Below are 22,138 nucleotides of genomic sequence, written 5' to 3'. Positions count from 1 at the left end.
GTGAGCAACCAGGCGTGGCATGCCAATGAACAAGGCAAATAAAAAAGTTGGGCGTGCCACTTGGTGTCAAAGGCGTGGCACGCCAGCTCAAGAAGACCCACAAGGGCGTGCCACTTGAATGATCAGGCGTGGCATGCCAGCACTGAAGGAGGCCAAACAAAGCTGGGCGTGCCACTTGGTATCGAAGGCATGACACGTCAACTCGATTGTCCCACTTTGGCGTGCCACTTGAACGTCCAGGCATGGCACGCCAACCTTTAGAACCAAGGCAAGTAGAGGGCGTGGAACGCCAGTCTCATGGCGTGGCACGCTAGTAGTGTTTTCTAGAGGACGAGATAAAGGGCCAAATGAACTGGGCGTGCCACTTGGATGATAAGGCGTGGCACACCAGCAAGAGGATGAAGCATTTAGAGGGGCGTGGCACACCAGACCCTGGGCGTGCTACGCTGGTACAAGTTTCCAGAAGCATGAAGATATGGAAAATGGCCTGGGCGTGCCACTTGGCGTTGAAGGCGTGGCACGCCACGCTACTTGAGGATTTTAAAATGGCCTGGGTGTGCCACTTTGGCTCGAAGACATGGCACGCCAGGGTACTTGGGTCAATTAAAACGCCATGGGCGTGTCACTTTGGCTTGAAGGCGTGGCACGCCAGGGATGTGATAGAGGAAGGCGTGCCATTTGGAGGGTGAGGCGTGGCACGCCAAGCTTGAAACGAAGAGAGCGTGACACGCCAGGGGAGCGCCAATCACATGCCATCTGGAAGATCACGTTTATTGAGTTTCTTTTCCCTCCAAATTGTAATTTTCTTTTCACTTTTGTAATTTCCTTTATTTCTAGATCTAGGAGTATTATAAATACCCTTGGAAGTATTGGAAATGGGGGGATACGCAGATCACTATCTTAAGGGGGATACGCAGATCACTATCTTAAGGGGATTGTAGAGTTTTAGTTTTTCACTTTTTACACTTCATCTCTTCCATCTTTTGTACTTGCTTTCTGAGCTATGAGTAGCTAAATTCCCTCTAATTTCTTCATGGGAACCTTGGAAAAGAAAACATGAAACCATACTAGAAATCTCTTCTCACAATTGAGTAGAATCTGGGTTTTGGTGTTTGGATATGGTGACATATAATCCTCCCTCTACCTGGACCGACAAGGATGTGTGGTATAATCAGGGACCAAGCATATCTCTCTTCATGAGCAATTAGACTAAGGAATTGGCTATTGATCAAGATCTGAGAGATTGAGTCACCAAAGGATTAGGGCTCAATCAATCATGATTGCCAAGAGGTCAATGAGTTGCATGATTAAAGAGGATATAAGCTGGACTCATTCTTATCTCTCCCATTCTTTTATAGCTTTCATTTACATTCAGCAAATTTCCACTCCCTTTTACATTCTTGCTATTTCTATTTCTGCACGTTATTGCTTTCCTTTATTCTTTTGCCATTTATGTTTTTGCCATTTATGATCCTGCACTTACAACTTATTTTGTCTAAGCTTGACTAATTCACCAATTAATTAAAATTGTTCAAATCTACCAATCTCTGTGGATACGATCCCACTCTACTGTGGGTTATTACTTGACGATAATTTTAGTGTGCTTGCCAAAGAGCGGAATCATCAATTTTATTGGGAGGGGAGTGAATTCGAACTCATCAGATGTACAATGTGACTAAAAATGAAAATTCTTTTAATCTTTTGGGTTGGATTGCTCATAATTAAAAATGGAGACAAAAACAGAAAAATTAATGTAAAATTAACAATTTATATGGTTATGAAATTTAAAATGCTAAATTTGATTGATTTCTTGCTATAATTTTTGTTGAGTTTAAGAAAAAATTAATTTAATTTGATGATGACAAATACATCATATATGGTTGGGTCTAAAAGCCCAAGTGATTGTTTGACAAGGTGCATTTTATGTGCCTAAATGCTTGTTTGATAAAGTAAATTTTATGTGTAGGCCCATGTTAAAAGTTTAGCCCAATATTGATGCTTTTTGTGCAAATTACTACTTTTTGATTTGTATGGCACATAAGCCCAGCTTATAACACAACAAACAACCATAGAAGGAAAAGCCTTTGTGTGCTGCATTCTTATGCTAGAGCATCAACTTGGGTAAAAGAAGTTACAAGAAAATTAGGTTCTCTTAAATATATGTTTTCATCAAATGGTTGGAGGAAAAAAAATTACAGGAAGAATCAATGGTGATTATTCAAGTAGTATAACAAAGGACAAATGACCTTTACCACCAGAAGGAAGAAAAAGTAGCAGCAAGGACAACTGACAAAGCACTTCTCCTAAGCATAATTTTCTGCTGTAGATGCATTGCTCCTCTGCAACTTTGCGCCTCCACTACCTTTGGGACTCTGCTCTTATTCTAGGAGAAGAAGACAAGCAATACACTGGCTTTATACTCAAACATTATCACCAAGGATAACTTCAAGTTTTGGAATTGTAATGGCCTAGTTTTTTGTAAAATAGAACTTTTTTTCAAAGAAACGGATTTTTTTTCAAAAGTTCAATGAATGAGCACCTTTATTGCATAGTCAAGCACTTCTACTGAAGAAGCAAGAACCTGAAGCACCTTACCATGCAGTCAGCTCCCAGTGCGGTAGAAAACTTGAGTTTTCAAACCACTTCGGCTAGAAATTTCAAAATCCCGAGAATCACGGTTAAGCTCGCCTCGATGAGTCGGAACCAAATTCCGAGAGAAAAATATAATACATTATTATTATTATGATTATTATTATATTATATTATATTATAATTTTACCCACTTTAGGTAAGTCTGAGGTAAGTTTAATAACATTATAACCAGATCTAAAATCTACCGGCATAAACTAATGCCAGCACTCTCCAATGAATCTAGCTATGCTAATGCATCATCATAGATCTTTTATACCCGAGATAATCATGTTACTAGTATCATTTATAGTAGTAGCTCATATATTTACTTTGGTAGTTGGTGCGAATTTAGAAAACCACAAACTAATCGACAAGTGCATCGAGTCATACAAAGTAATACCTCAGGTGGTGAGGGTCGTGATGGTTCAAGAAAAAATAATTGAATGATTTACTTAGTCAGACATGTAGAAAAGAATGTTTTGGGTTCAAATTGCATAAAATAGTAAATCAAGAGAATTGAGAAAGCAAGCAGTAAATTGGTTTTGAGAATTATATGAGAAAACAGTTAAGGTTTTGGAAATATTTACTTTTTCGGATTAACAAATTCTTATTAACCACGTTGATTATGCAAAGATTTAATTCATAGAAAACTTTAAGTGATTAGATTCTAATTCCTTGCTAATTTAATCTTCTTCTAACGCATTTCTTGGTCACTCAATCTAATTAGAGGGTTTAAGTTCAAACCCTAGTTTATAGCCACACAAAACCCTAAAGATCCAAAGATGATATGATTATATGTCACATATCACATTAAATTTAGATAAGTAGAGAGTGATGAGAATTTAGTTTCAAGCTGTTATTCAAGTGAGATAACTTTTCCAAGATTCAACAAGAATTCAATTTAGAAAAGAGTTATTTTTCAATACACTCTAATCCATAGGATAAAAAAGGAAATAGATTCTTGAATATAAATCAATGCATTAATCAGAAGTAGAAAACAATAGTTATTAATCCATTCAAATAAATAGAGCTCATAACCTTAACAATGGTGGTTTAGTTACACGTGATGTGGAAACCCTAACAGAGAATAGTGTAATGCAGAAAAGGAGAAGAAGAAGCCCTAGGCCAAGATCTCTTCTCCTTTTATATCTAATCCTAATTAATGTAAAATATATTTTCTAAAACCTAAAATATTTTTTCTTAATTTAAAAATTAAACTCTAAAACCTAATTAAATTAAATAATAAAATTTAAAGATTTCGCAAAAGTATTCTAGGTCAGAGTCTGGCGCCAAACTTGAGTTATACCAAGTTTGGTAACACTTTGTGTGTACAAGGGGCACCTATTCCAATGTCTTCAGCGCCAAACGCCAGTGATGCGGCGTTTGGCGCTACCCTGGGCGAATCAGATTGTGACTTATGTGGTGATCCTGGTGCCAAACTTGGAGTTTCCAAGTTTGGCGCCACTATGACCGAATCAATTAAGAACTTTATGAGTTCTTGGCACTAAACATGGATGAGTAAAGTTTGGCGCCACCTTCTGTATGCATGTGGCTTTGTTTCTCCTTTCTGAACTCCATAAAATCCGCTTGAACGCTACCTGAAATGAATCAAATTACACACAACTCAAAGTAGCATTCATAGTGGCTTAAAACACCTAAAACTTGATTAAACTTAACAAATTCAAATGCAAATTCACTAAGAAAAGATAAGAAAGATACTCATGCATTAGAAGTGTAAATATATGTGATCTAATACATCTAGCTTTATTAATTATCTCCCTAATAATATTTTAACATTATTTTTTTAATCTTATAACTTTATGGCCTACCCAAGAACCAGCCACCTCCACCTTCATTTTGCTTCATGATCCATCGAGTTTGAGAGAGAAAAGAGCAAGCACACACTTCCATTTCCAATCTTCCAAGTTCAGTTTACTTAGCCTCTAAAACTCCCATTCAAATTCTAAACCGATTAAAGTGTTTTCCTTTTCCTCATCTTCACTTTCAAACCAAATTTTATAAGGTTGAATAAAGTATTTTAGTTGTTCATCTTCTTAAATGTTTCAGCCATGGCTAACCATAGAGGACATTCTTCGAGGAACAACTAGCCTGTAGGTGGGCCACATGGGAACTTGCCTAATGGCGATGTATAATTCTAATTTGGGTACACAAGGCAGCTAGCTTAAAGGCTTTTAAATGGGCTAGGCCTTAGTGTGTTGTATATTTATATATGTTTATATTTGCTATATAGTTCGATGATGGGGTGTAGACTAACTGATCTATATGCACGTTTCCTGATGATAGCTTTTTTATGTACATTATGAGTTATGGATATCTAATGGTTTTATTTATATTTATGTTGGCAGTTATTCTTGTATGGCTTGTTATATTTATTCGTCAAACATTTCCAAAAAAAATTAGCCCGTAAATAAACCACATTTTAACTATGTGACACGCTCATATATTAAATAATAGTTAAAGTTAAGAAAGCCAGTTAGTGACACTTGATTTCTAGTGCGATTATGACGTATTGAAAATCAGGGCATTACAATTTGGAATCAGAGTAGTTCATCCTTAGTGGTCCTGGGGAGTGGACTGAATCATGTTTCATTGCATAATTTGTTGTTTGTCTCATGCAGATAGGATATCCTTGTGATATACATTACATGATCGTCTTTGTGTATTCATTCTAGATATTGATTTTTTGGTGTGAATATGACCTCGATGGCTTTACGGAGATGGGGTACTCAGAGAGAAACTCCCAATAACATTCCTACGAGAGATAAGGATGCTTTTATCACTACTATAAACCCCATGTCTAGAGTCGTGCATGAGACGGTGGCTGCGACTATCAGGGAAGTTGACCATTTAGGGGTGAGAAACGATGATAGTAGCGACAATGACGATACAGATATGATGCATCACGATAGACATATGTCATTAATTGCTTTTTTAAAGGTAAATCCGCCATAGTTTCATGGAACGAATGTTGCAACTCAGGCTGACAACTAGTTTCATAGGATTGAGAGGTCTCTTTGAGCTTAACATGTTCTTGCAGGACAGCATGTAGAGTTTGCATCCTACATGCTAGAAGGAAAAGCACAACACTCGTGGCAGGGTATATAGCGCCTGCTACAACAGGAAAACACATCATCTTAAGCGATTTTTCTGTTTTATTTTAATTTATTTTCTTAGGTTTTAATCTAATTTCTTTTGACTCTCTCTCTCTATGGGCTTCGGGCTAACGCCCTAGATCCTCCACTAAATCCTCCAACGGTGAGTGTATGACTTTCTCTTAAGACTACAGATGTACGTAAAGTAGAGGTCCCTCAATTCCACTATCTCTGAATACTTTTCTGGGTGACCAAGACATAGACTAAGATTCCTTTGTATCCGGGCGCTTACCTCGCTTGTTAGGGATCGATGCTTCGCCTCATCCGTGCTCATTGGAAACCTTGACTCTTCAATAGATTCATCTTAACTTAAGAAAAGTGGTACTTTCTGTTTGCCTTCCCGTCTTTTCTCAGCGGATCAGCCACATAGTCCGAAGTCACTAACGTGACGGGAATGTAGCTATCTTTTGGTCAGGTTTTCCGGGGGTCGGTTCCTCTACTAGAATAGGTTCAGAACGCCTCACTTCCCCTTTTGGCGGAATTGCTTTCGGTGCTTATCTTCAATCATAAGATGGTCACCTGCCCTAAGCAACATCGGTTCACCATAGATATCTCGAGAACTTCTCTTCTTGACTAGGATAGCGCTCTTCCTTCTCAAAGATTTGCCTTTTTTTTCACTTCTCCCAGCGCAGCTCAAGAATCATTCAGGTATCTACTACTCCGGTACCTACTATTCTTTCCGAACCTGGGGCTTTGCTTGCTCGCCCACTTATCCATGTGTTCTTTGGTAGGCAGCATAGCATCTTTTGGTTTTCCACTTCCAAGAAAGACATGAGTGAATTAACCATTCGCTTACTCTTGTAGACCGCTCTCCTCGCTTTTTTTGTTATTAGAAATCTTTCTTACTTGGGTAGCCAGATCTTGATAATTCGAATGGGCAAAGCTATTCCTTCCTTTGGTGATAAAGTTGGGCCATCTTTATTATGTCAATTCTGAGTCAACCATATTCCCATCCTCGGCTTTCAGCCTCCAAGACTTTCCAACCTTTTCGGGAGGAAGGATCACTACAACTTTACTCAGGTTGGGTACTACCGAATGATCAAGTACCGGTTACAGTACAGGATACCACAACTAATTCATGACTCCTCCATCGAGCAATGCAACTCGAGATGGAACATGTATTATTTCATTCAAAATGGCTATTCTAAAAATATGATATGAACAATCTTTTCTCATGAAAAATGAAACTTTGAAATTGCATAGGTGATGGCAGAAAATCCATCAAGAAATTACACAGATAGAGCAGTGCAGGGCTACTCTTGACAGTTTTCATTTTCAATTGAGAAAGCGGCAAGCCCAAAGAGCACTACAATAGCGCCTTGCGAGGATGTAGAGCCGTAACCCTCGTTCGCCAAAGATCGAAAATGCTCTGTCTTTGATGAAAGAGAGATATAGAAAGTGTTCAGTGATTTCATTATTGATACTCGAGATCACTGATGTTACATTTGATCAATAGAATAGGAAAAGGTGGCATTGCCTAAGGCCTAAGGCCGTGCTTGATTTCAGACCTGACCACTTCCTTCGAACTTACTACCTCCCTTACTGGTATCGAGTTTTTAAAAGAGCTAGAAATAAGTAGTAAATCAATCGAACTCAGGACGGGAAGAGCTACATTCAAGCCACCACTAAAGAGGAGAGAATCGGACTTTTAAGAGCCTACAGAAGTCATGGCAGCTGCTAATGTAGTTGATGAAACTGCTGTGCCTTATTCAGTACCTTTGATTCAATATGTAATTTCCCGGTTGAAGAGAAGGAAGTTAGGCACTGGATCCCGGTTAATCTAGGGGCTAATCTCCACAGCTAACTTGAAGGCTTTTGGCGCCCCAGGCTTCTTCCTTAAACTTCTTTTTGGCTTCTCAATCAAAGGGTATCAAAAGTAAACTTCTAAGTCATTCACCTCCTGCGGGTGGATTCCCTGGATACTAAGAACATATCAGACTTGTTTAAGAACTCCTCTGATATGTTATTATTCGTTACCTCTAACTACGTCTAAGCCTACTAGACTGTCTTGTCTAACCTCAAGAAATGGGAAGAGAACTGCAACTTTTTAGAGGTCAATAAAGACTTGACTTATCTCCCCTACTACATTTACTTCTTACGGGGACATTAAGAAGACAGAGAAAGAGGGCTACTTCCCCAGAAGGTGATTTTAGGCTTTAGTCTTACTTCCTGGCCCTAACTTCTCAATCTATAAGGGCTCTTGCACACAAAGAGTTCGAAAGATGAAGCTATGCCTTAAAAACATACGTAATTAAGACTTATCCGAAGTGGAAAGTGTAACACTAAACTCTTATTGCGGCTTTTAATCTTTCAAAGCACAGGAATGTATCTTAATCTAAAAACTTCTTGTCTTCAAACTAAACTACTAAATCCTCAACAAGCTGTAACTCTATCTTGAAGTCAGAATCTCTAAATTCAATTCTGACTGGCTGAGGAAAGAAAGCTTACTTATCATATGACCTTTCTCTTGAAGCTAAGGTATCTTTTCCTTTTTGACTTTTGACTCTGTCTGAAGTAGAGCTAGTGTGAGTTTTGAGCCTAGCAGGCGAGCTCAATATCATGACTGTAATGCAATAGAAAGATCAAGATATGTTCCTTACGGATCTAACTTCTGAAGCGGGGTTATAGACTGGAAAGACGAGACCTGATTCCTTAGTTACTGCCTACCAGAAGTAAAGGCAGGGCTGGCAGTAGAGAAAAAAAAGCACACTACGTGACAAAATCTCAAAGCTACTTACTCTTATCTATCTTCGAAAGTAAGTAAAGTCACTTTTAGCTAAGAGATTAAGCAGGTAAAAAAAAACCTGACCTAACTTAGCTAACCTATCCTATTGTCTTCCTATGGTAATTTGCTAACAGCCTGCCAAGTGTCATTCTACTGCTAAAAAAAGATTCCTGACTATTTCTCCCGTGTAACTAGAATGAGGAAACTTGGTGCACGAAATTGCAATAACACTTTTGCAACTCCGCACAACTAACCAGCAAGTGCACTGGGTCGTCCAAGTAATAAACCTTACGCGAGTAAGGGTCGATCCCACGGAGATTGGTGGTATGAAGCAAGCTATGGTCATCTTGTAAATCTCAGTCAGGCAGACTCAAATGTATAATGGTGATGAACGAAAATAACATAAAGATAAAGATAGAGATACTTATGTATATCATTGGTGTAAGAGCTTTAGACAAGTGTATGAAGATGACTTCCCTTCCGTCTCTCTGCTTTCCTACTGTCTTCATCCAATCCTTCTTACTCCTTTCCATGGCAAGCTCATGTAGGGTTTCACTGTTGTCAGCAGCTACCTCCCATCCGCGCAGTGAAAGCTAATGCTCTTACACTCTGTCACAGTGCGGCCAATCACCGGTTTGGTTCCCTCCCCTACCGGAATAGAATCACTCTTTTGCGTCTGTCACTAACGCCCAGTAGGTTACAGGTTTGAAGCACGTCACAGTCATTCAATCATTGAATCCTACTCAGAATATCACAGACAAGGTTTAGACCTTCCGGATTCTCTTGAATGCCGCCATCAGGTCCTGCCTATACCACGAGGATTCCGATTAAAGAATCCAAGAGATATTCACTAAGCCTCAGATGCTTGTAGAACAAGAATGGTTGTCAGTCACCTTGTTCGTGAGTGAGAATGATGATGGGCGTCAATCATCACATTCATCAGGTTGAAGAACAAGTGATATCTTGGATAAAGAACAAGCGGAATTGAATAGAAGAACAATAGTAATTGCATTAATACTCGAGGTACAGCAGAGCTCCACACCTTAATCTATGGTGTGTAGAAACTCCACCGTTGAAAATACATAAGAACAAAAGTGATCATTGGTTTCGGCCCCAGAGAGGGAACCAGAAGAACCAAGATCTGATCTAAGAACTAGATGTCCCAAAAGATGAAAATACAATAGTACAAGGTCCAACTTATAGAAAACTAGTAGCCTAAGGCGTACAGAAATGAGTAAATGACATAAAAATCCACTTCCGGGCCCACTTGGTGTGTGCTTGGGCTGAGCAATGAAGCATTTTCGTGTAGAGACTCTTCTTGGAGTTAAACGCCAGCTTTAGTGCCAGTTTGGGCGTTTAACTCCCAATTAGGTGCCAGTTCCGGCGTTTAACGCTGGAATTTCTTGAGGTGACTTTGAACGCCGGTTTGGGCCATCAAATCTTGGGCAAAGTATGGACTATTATATATTGCTGGAAAGCCCCGGATGTCTACTTTCCAACGCCGTTGTGAGCGCGCCAATTGGGCTTCTGTAGCTCCAGAAAATTCACTTCGAGTGCAGGGAGGTCAGAATCCAACAGCATCTGCAGTCCTTTTTAGTCTCTGAATCAGATTTTTGCTCAGGTCCCTCAATTTCAGCCAGAAAATACCTGAAATCACAGAAAAACACACAAACTCATAGTAAAGTCCAGAAAAGTGAATTTTGACTAAAAACTAATAAAAATATAATAAAAACTAACTAAAAGATACTAAAAACATACTAAAAACAATGCCAAAAAGCGTACAAATTATCCGCTCATCACAACACCAAACTTAAATTGTTGCTTGTCCCCAAGCAACTGAAAATCAAATAGGATAAAAAGAAGAGAATATACTATAGACTCCAAATTATCAATGAAACTTAGCTCCAAATTAGATGAGCGGGACTAGTAGCTTTTTGCCTCCGAACAGTTTTGGCATCTCACTTTATCCCTTGAAATTCAGAATGATTGGCTTCTTTAGGAACTCAGAATCCAGATAGTGTTATTGATTCTCTTAGTTAAGTATGATGATTCTTGAACACAGCTACTTATTGAGTCTTGGCCGTGGCCCAAAGCACTCTGTCTTCCAGTATTACCACCGGATACATACATGCCACAGACACATAATTGGGTGAACCTTTTCAGATTGTGACTCAGCTTTGCTAAAGTCCCCAATTAGAGGTGTCCAGGGTTCTTAAGCACACTCTTTTTGCCTTGGATCACAACTTTATTTCTTTCTTTTTCTTTCTTTTTCTTTCTTTTTCTCTCTTTTTCTTTCTTTTTCTCTTTTTTTTTTGTATTCACTGCTTTTTCTTGCTTCAAGAATCATTTTTATGATTTTTCAGATCCTCAGTAACATGTCTCCTTTTTCATCATTCTTTCAAGAGCCAACAATTTTAACATTCATGAACAACAAATTCAAAAGACATATGCACTGTTCAAGCATACATTCAGAAAACAAAAAGTATTGTCACCACATCAAACTAATTAAGCTAGTTTTAAAGATGAATTTGAAATCCTGTACTTCTTATTCTTTTGTGATAAAAACAGTTTTCATTTAAGAAAGGTGATGGATTCATATTGATAGCTTTAAGGCATAGACACTAAGACACTAATGATCATAAGACACAAACATAGATAAACATAAGCACTAAAATTCGAAAAACAGAAGAATAAAGAACAAGGAAATCAAGGAACGGGTCCACCTTAGTGATGGCGGCTCTTCCTTCCTCTTGAAGGTCCTATGGAGTGCTTGAGCTCCTCAATGTCTCTTCCTTGCCTTTGTTGCTCCTCTCTCATGATTCTTTGATCTTCTCTAATTTCATGGAGGAGAGTGGAGTGTTCTTGGTGCTCCACCCTTAGTTGTCCCATGTTGGAACTTAATTCTCCTAGGGAGGTGCTTAGTTGCTCCCAATAGTCTTGTGGAGGAAAGTGCATCCCTTGAGGCATCTCAGGGATCTCTTGATGAGAGGGGTCTCTTGTTTGCTCCATCTTCTTCTTAGTGATGGGCTTGAGGTCATGCCTTCTCAGTTGAACCGGCTTTGGATGCCATAAATGGTTATGGAAAAGCAAAAAGCAATGCTTTTACCACACCAAACTTAAAAGGTTTGCTCGTCCTCGAGCAAAAGAAGAAAGAAGAGAGTAGAAGAAGAAGAAATGGAGGAGAGGGAGATGGCCTTGTGGTTCGGCCAAAAGGGAAAGGAGTGGTGTTTTATGAAGGATGGATGTGAGTGGTGAAGAGAAAGAGATGTTGAGGTGATTGGTGAATGGGTGAAGAAGAAGAGAGAGTGGTGGGGTTGTTTGGGGATCCTGTGGGGTCCACAGATCCTGAGGTGTCAAGGAAAAGTCATCCCTGCACCAATTGGCATCAAAATCCACGTTTTGAGCCATTTCTGGCGTTAAACGCCGGGCTGATGCCCATTCCTGGCGTTTAACGCCAGGTTCTTGCCCTTTCCTGGCGTTTAACGCCAGTCTGGTGCCCCTTTCTGGCGTTAAACGCCCAGAATGGTGCCAGACTGGGCGTTAAACGCCCAAATGCTAGGCTTACTGGCGTTTGAACGCCAGCAGCATCTTCCTCCAGGGTGTGCTGTTTTTCTTCCTGTTTTTCATTCTGTTTTTGCTTTTTCAATGGATTTTGTGACTTCTTATGATCATCAACCTACAAAAAAACATAAAATAACAAAAGAAACTATATAAAATATAATATTGGGTTGCCTCCCAACAAGCGCTTCTTTAATGTCAGTAGCTTGACAGAGGGCTCTCATGGAGCCTCACAGATACTCAGAGCAATGTTGGAACCTCCCAACACCAAACTTAGAGTTTGAATGTGGGGGTTCAACACCAAACTTAGAGTTTGGTTGTGGCCTCCCAACACCAAACTTAGAGTTTGACTGTGGGGGCTCTGTTTGTCTCTGATTTGAGAGAAGCTCTTCAAGCTTCATCTCCATGGTGACAGAGGGATATCCTTGAGCCTTAAACACAAAGGATTCTTCATTCACTTGAATGATCAGTTCACCTCTATCAACATCAATCACAGCCTTTGCTGTGGCTAGGAAGGGTCTGCCAAGGATGATGGATTCATCCATGCACTTCCCAGTCTCTAGGACTATGAAATCAGTAGGGATGTAATGGTCTTCAATCTTAACCAAAACATTCTCTACAAGTCCATGAGCTTGTTTTCTTGAATTGTCTGCCATCTCTAATGAGATTCTTGCAGCTTGCACCTCAAAGATCCCTAATTTCTCCATTACAGAGAGGGGCATGAGGTTCACACTTGACCCTAAGTCACACAAGGCCTTCTTGAAGGTCATGGTGCCTATGGTACAAGGTATGGAAAACTTCCCAGGGTCTTGTCTCTTTTGAGGTAATTTCTGCCTAGACAAGTCATCCAGTTCTTTGGTGAGCAAAGGAGGTTCAGTCTCCCAAGTCTCATTTCCAAATAACTTGTCATTTAGCTTCATGATTGCTCCAAGATATTTAGCAACTTGCTCTTCAGTGACATACTCATCCTCTTCAGAGGAAGAATACTCATCAGAGCTCATGAATGGCAGAAGTAAGTCCAATGGAATCTCTATGGTCTCATTTTGAGCCTCAGATTCCCATGGTTCCTCATTGGGGAAGTCATTGGAGGTTGGTGCACGCCCATTGAGGTCTTCCTCAGTGGCGTTCACTTCCTCCCCTTCCTCTCCAAATTCGGCCATATTGATGGCTTTGCACTCTCCTTTTGGATTTTCTTCTGTGTTGCTTGGAAGAGTACTTGGAGGGAGTTCAGTAACTTTCTTGCTCAGCTGTCCCACTTGTCCTTCCAAATTCCTAATGGAAGACCTTGTTTCAGTCATGAAACTTTGAGTGGTTTTGATTAGATCAGAGACCATGGTTGCTAAGTCAGAGGGGTTCTGCTTAGAACTCTCTGTCTGTTGCTGAGAAGATGATGGAAAAGGCTTGCTATTGCTAAGCCTGTTTCTTCCACCATTATTGTTATTGAAACCTTGTTGAGGTCTCTCTTGATTCTTCCATGAGAAATTTGGATGATTTCTCCATGAAGAGTTATAGGTGTCTCCATAGGGTTCTCCTAGGTAATTTACCTCTTCCATTGAAGGGTTCTCAGGATCATAAGCTTCTTCCTCAGATGAAGCATCCTTAGTACTGTTTGGTGCATTTTGCATTCCAGACAGACTTTGAGAAATTAAATTGACTTGTTGAGTCAATATGTTATTCTGAGCTAAAATGGCGTTCAGAGTGTCAATCTCAAGAACTCCTTTCTTCTGACTAGTCCCATTGTTCATAGGATTCCTTTCAGAAGTGTACATGAATTGGTTATTTGCAACCATTTCAATTAGCTCTTGAGCCTCTGCAGGCGTCTTTTTCAGATGAAGAGATCCTCCAGCTGAGCTATCCAAAGACATATTGGATAGTTCAGAGAGACCATCATAGAAGATACCTATGATGCTCCATTCAGAAAGCATGTCTGAGGGACATCTTCTGATTAATTGTTTGTACCTTTCCCAAGCTTCATAGAGGGATTCTCCATCCTTCTGTCTGAAGGTTTGGACTTCCACTCTAAGCTTACTCCATCTTTGTGGTGGAAAGAACTTTGCCAAGAAAGCATTGACTAGCTTTTCCCAAGAGTCCAGGCTTTCTTTAGGTTGAGAATCCAACCATATTCTAGCTCTGTCTCTTACAGCAAAAGGGAATAGCATCAGTCTATAGACCTCAGGGTCTACCCCATTAGTCTTGACTGTGTCACAGATTTGCAAGAATTCAGCTAAGAACTGATGAGGATCTTCCATTGGAAGTCCATGGAACTTGCAATTCTGTTGCATTAGAGAAACTAATTGAGGTTTAAGCTCAAAGTTGTTTGCTCCAATGGCAGGGATAGAGATGCTTCTCCCATAGAAATCAGGAGAAGGTGCAGTAAAGTCACCCAGCACCTTCCTTGCATTGTTTGCATTGTTGTTGTTTTCGGCTGCCATGTCTTCTTCCTCTTTGAAGAATTCGGTCAGGTCCTCTAAAGAGAGTTGTGCTTTGGCTTCTCTTAGCTTTCTCTTCAAGGTCCTTTCGGGTTCAGGGTTAGCTTCAACAAGAATGCCTTTGTCTCTGCTCCTGCTCATATGAAAGAGAAGAGAACAAGAAAATGTGGAATCCTCTATGTCACAGTATAGAGATTCCTTGAGGTGTCAGAGGAAGAAAAATGGAAGACAGAGGTAGAAAATTCGAACTTATTAAAGAAGATGAAGTTCGAATTTTGTATTAAGGAATAGTGTTAGTCTATAAACAGAAGGATGTGAGAAGAGGAGAAGTAATTTTCGAAAATTAAGTAAAAAAATTTTGAAAACATTTTGAAAAACACTAATTGATTCTCAAAAACTAAGAATAGAAAAAGAATCAAGTGATTTTTGAAAAAGATTTGAAATTAGAAATCAAAAAGATATGATTGAAAACTTATTTTGAAAAAGATGTGATTGAAAAATTATGGTTTTAAAAAGATATGATTGAAAAGATATGATTTGAAAACAATTTTAAAAAGATTTGATTTTAAAAATTAATGACTTGCCTAACAAGAAAAGATATGATTCAAACATAAAACCTTCCTCAACAGAAAAGGCAAAAAATGTTCAATCAAATCATTAATTGTTAGTAAGTATCTTTGAAAAAGGAAAGAAATTGATTTTGAAAATATTTGATTGAAAAGATATGGTTTGAAAAAGATTTGATTTTGAAAAACTTTGAAAACTTGAAAAAAATTGATTTTGAAAACAAAATCTTCCCCCTTTGCCATCCTGGCGTTAAACGCCCAGAATGGTGCACATTCTGGCGTTTAACGCCCAAACTACTACCCTTTTGGGCGTTAAACGCCCAGCCAGGCACCCTGGCTGGCGTTTAAACGCCAGTCTGTCTTCTTCACTGGGCATTTTTGAATGCCCAGCTTTTTCTGTATAATTCCTCTGCAGTATGTTCTGAATCTTCAATTCTCTGTATTATTGACTTGAAAAGACACAAATTAAAAATATTTTTGGATTTTTAATAATGAGGAATAATCAAAATGGAACTAAAATCAAATAACAATGCATGCAAGACACCAAACTTAGCAGTTTGTACACTACTGACATTAACAAAAATGAGAATGCATATGAGAAACAACAAAACACTCAAGTCAATAGAATTCAAAGATCAGAGCAAGAAATCATCAAGAATTACTTGAAGATCCTTAAGACACATGAATGAATGCATGCAATTGACACCAAACTTAAGATGAGACACTAGACTCAAGCAAGAAACATCAAATATTTTTGGTTTTTATGATTTTTGTAAAATTTTTTTTTTTTCTGATTTTCGAAAATTAAGTAGAAAAAGATATCAAAATTCTTAATGAGAATTCCAGGAATCATGCAATGTTAGTCTAAAGCTTTAGTCTAAAGGAATTAGACATGGCCGGCCAAGCTTCAGCAGCACACTGCATTCAAGAGCTAAATTGATGAGAATCAATCAGCCTTGGTGATGATAAGAACATCACCTTGAAACACTAGAATTCATTCTTAAGAACTCTGAAGAAAAATACCTAATCTAAGCAACAAGATGAACCGTCAGTTGTCCATACACAAGAACAATCCCCGGCAACGGCGCCAAAAACTTGGTGCACGAAATTGCAATAACACTTTTGCAACTCCGCACAACTAACCAGCAAGTGCACTGGGTCGTCCAAGTAATAAACCTTACGCGAGTAAGGGTCGATCCCACGGAGATTGGTGGTATGAAGCAAGCTATGGTCATCTTGTAAATCTCAGTCAGGCAGACTCAAATGTATAATGGTGATGAACGAAAATAACATAAAGATAAAGATAGAGATACTTATGTATATCATTGGTGTAAGAGCTTCAGACAAGTGTATGAAGATGCCTTCCCTTCCGTCTCTCTGCTTTCCTACTGTCTTCATCCAATCCTTCTTACTCCTTTCCATGGTAAGCTCGTGTAGGGTTTCACTGTTGTCAGCAGCTACCTCCCATCCGCGCAGTGAAAGCTAATGCTCTTACACTCTGTCACAGTGCGGCCAATCACCGGTTTGGTTCCCTCCCCTACCGGAATAGAATCACTCTTTTGCGTCTGTCACTAACGCCCAGTAGGTTACAGGTTTGAAGCACGTCACAGTCATTCAATCATTGAATCCTACTCAGAATACCACAGACAAGGTTTAGACCTTCCGGATTCTCTTGAATGCCGCCATCAGGTCCTGCCTATACCACGAGGATTCCGATTAAAGAATCCAAGAGATATTCACTAAGCCTCAGATGCTTGTAGAACAAGAATGGTTGTCAGTCACCTTGTTCGTGAGTGAGAATGATGATGGGCGTCAATCATCACATTCATCAGGTTGAAGAACAAGTGATATCTTGGATAAAGAACAAGCGGAATTGAATAGAAGAACAATAGTAATTGCATTAATACTCGAGGTACAGCAGAGCTCCACACCTTAATCTATGGTGTGTAGAAACTCCACCGTTGAAAATACATAAGAACAAAAGTGATCATTGGTTTCGGCCCCAGAGAGGGAACCAGAAGAACCAAGATCTGATCTAAGAACTAGATGTCCCAAAAGATGAAAATACAATAGTACAAGGTCCTACTTATAGAAAACTAGTAGCCTAAGGCGTACAGAAATGAGTAAATGACATAAAAATCCACTTCCGGGCCCACTTGGTGTGTGCTTGGGCTGAGCAATGAAGCATTTTCGTGTAGAGACTCTTCTTGGAGTTAAACGCCAGCTTTAGTGCCAGTTTGGGCGTTTAACTCCCAATTAGGTGCCAGTTCCGGCGTTTAACGCTGGAATTTCTTGAGGTGACTTTGAACGCCGGTTTGGGCCATCAAATCTTGGGCAAAGTATGGACTATTATATATTGCTGGAAAGCCCAGGATGTCTACTTTCCAACGCCGTTGAGAGCGCGCCAATTGGGCTTCTGTAGCTCCAGAAAATCCACTTCGAGTGCAGGGAGGTCAGAATCCAACAGCATCTGCAGTCCTTTTTAGTCTCTGAATCAGATTTTTGCTCAGGTCCCTCAATTTCAGCCAGAAAATACCTGAAATCACAGAAAAATACAAAAACTCATAGTAAAGTCCAGAAAAGTGAATTTTAACTAAAAACTAATAAAAATATAATAAAAACTAACTAAAAGATACTAAAAACATACTAAAAACAATGCCAAAAAGCGTACAAATTATCCGCTCATCAAAACTCTTGCTGCTAAATCTCATGACTAGATTGCAACTGCATACTCTGACTATAGTAAAGTGAGCGGTAACTAAATCTAAAGATCTCCTTTGGCACTGGATTATAGGCTTTCTTACCGGAAGTCCAGGCTTTAAAAGAGCTAGAAAATGAAGAAAGTAGGGCATGTATTAGCACTACTATTGGCACTCTAGACTTTTCCATCTATACTAACCTTACTAACTGGCATTGAAGACTTTGATTCCATCGGCAACTAAAGATTCCTTGTAGTCAGACTCCCCTGGAACTAGTGTTAAGTAGCTAATTCTCTTCTACTAAATTTCATCAGTAAAGTCAAACTTCTGGCTGACTCAACAGTATGAGCTCTTGAGATAAATTTTGTTAGATTTGGGTATAACCTTTTACGGCTACCTTATCCTCATTCCCCCAGAATGGTTAATCGGAAGGAAGCTCAACACTAACTTGCCGGATCTTGTGTGCTATAGACTTATGGCTTTTTATGGTCATCTTGTGGATAATCGGTCGAGTTAACTTCTAATAAGGCTTAGAGGTCGGTCGACTTACAAACCTCTAACTTTCCAATGTCGAGCATCTTCACTCCTACTGAAGGATCTAATGAAATAGGCAGTTTAAGGTACAGAGATGAGTTCCATATCCATTGATATCTTTCCTTCTATTGGTTTTCTTCTTCCCTTGTGACCAATGCGAATGACTTGTTTGCTGGAGAAATCCTAGTTTCATCGGAGGGAGTCAAGACTACAATGAATTCAATCCCTTCTGATACTGCTTTCGGGGATGACGAAGTAAATACTTTAAGTATTTTCTGGACTACAAATATGGCTTACTTGTTTACTGAAAAAAGAAAGAAAGAAAGGACTTCTCTCGGGCTTCTCCGAGATATGGGAAAGCGGCAGAGCTTATCTTATATAGGAGTAAAGTGAGACTTGCACGGATGATAAGGGGGTGTGGGGACAACCAGGCCACCACTTTTACCAGATATGGGTCCGGACGACCCAAGAGCCCGCCACTAGAACCCAACCCAAGGGGCTACTGCAGGAAGTCAGCTTCACCTGTAACCTTAAGGAATAGAGAAAGTTAGCCGGAATTCCTTTTCTTTACTTTGCCTGCTATTCATTCCTAAATCCCTTTCACCCAACACTAGCTAACTCGATGGGACGTCAACAGCGTTCAAATGCAAGACCTGGATAGTTTGTGGTGGCCTTCTAATACGCCTGACGGACCCGTTTTGCTCCATTCCTCCGCCGAGCGTCCTCCACCACTCCAAGACTCACACTCGGCGTATTTGCACCTTTGGAGATGGATTTTGGGCCTTTCCTCCAAATTTTTTCTTATCAAAGCCAGTTTAGAAGCAATGACAACTCTCGGATTCAATAATTAAGGCCCAAGCCTAATTATCCGCATCAGTAGAGGCCTTAATCATATCCAAAGTATTGAGGAATCTAGAAAATTAGTTATTTATTCTTTCTAGAAACATAAGAGATTTGGTCATTTAGATTTTGATTTGAATTATTATTTTGAATTTGAAATTATAGTTAGTAAGCAGATATCTTGTTTTCCTCTCTGGAAGATAAGTGGTTATCTTGTCTTTCTCTTCGAGAGACAAGATTATGATAGTTTGATTTTGAATTCTAGAATTAGGATATTAATAAATGAACCTAGTTCACAAAGAGGATCATCTAGCTCCTTCGTAATCCATTCTTCTTATTTCTCTTTCACTTTTTCATGGCTAACTAATCCTTTGTTAAAGGGGTTCAAAGGGGTTAGGAGCCCTATTTATGTTTTCCATGGGTTATTAATCCATGTTTATTTTATTTTGAAGTTTTGTATTCATCTATTTCATTTGAGTTATTTATTTTTCATTGGGATTAGTAGTATCGAAAGGTATGCTAATCTCATTTGAATTCTGGGATTTCTGGAGGAATTTCCCATGAAATTAACCTGCTCAGGAGTAAACTGGCCGTAGTCATTAGTTTCACCTTGAGGGAAGCCACCACTGATATCATAAGAAGTGTCTTGAGTACTGATAATTGAAACCTGCATTCCACTTAAGTGCTGATGGTGAAAAATTGAATTCGCACAAACTGCTGGCAAGTATACCAGGTCGCACAAATTGCATTCCACTTAAGAGTGAGGTCGATCCCATAGGGATTGATGGATCAAGCAATTTTAGTTCGGTGATTTGTCTAGTCAAGCGAATATTGATGAATTGAGTGAAATTTGATTAACAAAATGTAAATTGCAAGGAATTTAAAGTGCATAATGTAAATTGCTTGAAAGGTAACTGACAGGAAACTTAAATAACTGAAACTTAAAGAGCAAGAAATTTAAAATAGTTGAATCTTAAATTGTAAGAAATATAAATGATTGGAATCTTATATTGCAAGAAAGTAAAAGAGCAGAATCTAAATGGTAATAAAACTTAAATTTACATGAATTATAAAGGGAATTGGGTGCTGGGAATTAAAACAGCAGTGAACAATTTCAATTGAAGTGAATTAAGAGAGATCTAAATTGAAGGAATTCAAAGAAAATAATTCATCAGGGATTGGAGATATCATAATCCATCATGAATCAAATGGGTCTCAACTCTTTTCTCAATCATATGAGTAGATCTATGGCGGAATAAAATTGATTGGATCCCAATTCTTTGGCAATCCAATCTCTCTAATCACAATTAATCTTGCCAATTCCTTGATCTAATTGTTATGAGAAGAGTTAGAGCACATTCTCTTATCCATAAGCCACACAAATTCTCAAAATCTCAATTCCTCCCGAATGATGTTGGTTAAGAGAATTGTGAAGGATAGAGCTCCAATTCTAATGCAAGTAATTTCCCTTCCGAAGCTCACACACGCATTCAGTTGAATTAAACCCCCTTCCGGAGTGAATAATTCTCAATCAAAATAGAAGTTATCCTATAGCTACCCAAGTGGATTGAAAAGAAGAAGAATTTCATTGATTCATTATGATTACAATAAAGCTCCTCCCCCTAATGAAATTGGGGTTTAGTTCATCTTTGCTCAATTAAACCAGAAAGCAGAAGAAAAATTAGAAAAGTGCATAACAGTAAAGAAAATACAAAGGAAAATGAATGTAGAGTTTCCAAATTAGGGTCCCTGACTCCCAGCCTTCCAGATCCTTCTCTAAATCAAATTCTCTACTATTTATACACTTTCTTCTTTCAATTCTTCAAGTTTTTGGATTGGGCTTTTGGCCTCTGTTGGAGTAAGCTAGAGTCGCTCTTAGTGACGTTAAAGAGGAACATTTGGCAATTAACGTTCATTATCTGCATGGGTGCTCAATTGTACTAGAGCTGGTGTCAACGTTGGTGATCAACGTTTGTAAGAAAACGCTGAGTCAAACATTGCATTTGAAAAAGGATTGGGCATTGCCACCAACGTTTTTCCATCCACACGTGGGCAACCATCAAAACAGTGTTTTGCACATGCGCGTCGCTCACGTGTTTGCGAGACTGGCTAAAAGTTGCTTCCACGCGTACGCGTCATAGACGCGTGCGTGTCGTAGCAAGTTTTCCAACTCCAAAAATTGAGATCTCATCGAGGACGTTGGAGGCAATGTTTGAGGCAACGTTTGCATACCAATGTTCTCTTGGTCACGTGTACGCGTCGCCCATTCGTTTGCGTCAAACTGGGTTTTTTCCATTTTGTGCGTGTGCGTTGGTCCTCCATACGCGAGAATTTCACACTAAAATTTTCCAGCTCCAGAAATGAAAGTTATCGAAGACGTTGGAGGTAACGTTGGTTCACCAACGTTCCCTCCAACGTTGGCACCCAAATTGCAAGAATGTTGCTAGCAACGTTGGTGAGCCAACTGTGGCCACCAACATTGCATACCCCTTTTCCTCCAACGTTTGAGGTAATATTGGTGAGCCAACTTTGGCCACCAACGTTACTTCCTCTGATTCTTTCTCTGCTTCTTCCTTGGTTCTCTTCACCTATCATCAACCAAACACATGCATCAAAGCCTTACCAAAATCACAAGATTTCGCATCATTCATAATAATCAAATAAATATTGGATTAATCTCGTGAAAATGCACCAATTTAACCATGTTTGATTGAATCAAGATATGCATGAATTTCTAATCCAATTACTTACTTGTTGCTCAAGAAAGTGCATGAAACCTAATGAAAACAAATGAAAAATGCTTGTTGTAACACCCTAATTAGCCTAAGCTTTACCTCGCATCGTAAAGCAAAGGTTAATCAAAGGTTACAACAGTTCTAAAGCTCATACATATAATATGTAGAAAGAATTAATATAGTCTAGAAGCCTGATGAAGGATATAGCAGAAAAACAGGATTTGAAAAGCGCAAAGCGTACTCACGAA

At 39.1% G+C, this 22,138-nt stretch overlaps 1 non-coding gene across 1 annotated transcript; it reads left to right on the top strand.

Moving 5' to 3' along the window:
• Positions 1-14,006: 14,006 nt before the first annotated feature.
• Positions 14,007-14,114, top strand: LOC130953234 (small nucleolar RNA R71). Its single transcript, XR_009075405.1, has one exon. It is a non-coding gene; the product is annotated as a small nucleolar RNA R71 (small nucleolar RNA).
• The last annotated feature ends 8,024 nt before the right edge of the window (positions 14,115-22,138 follow it).

Source organism: Arachis stenosperma, chromosome 9, assembly GCF_014773155.1.
Source record: "Arachis stenosperma cultivar V10309 chromosome 9, arast.V10309.gnm1.PFL2, whole genome shotgun sequence".
NCBI classification, from domain to species: Eukaryota; Viridiplantae; Streptophyta; class Magnoliopsida; order Fabales; family Fabaceae; genus Arachis; species Arachis stenosperma.
The sequence above is the reverse complement of the archived record's forward strand: the minus strand, read 5'-3'. Positions and strand labels throughout refer to the sequence as shown.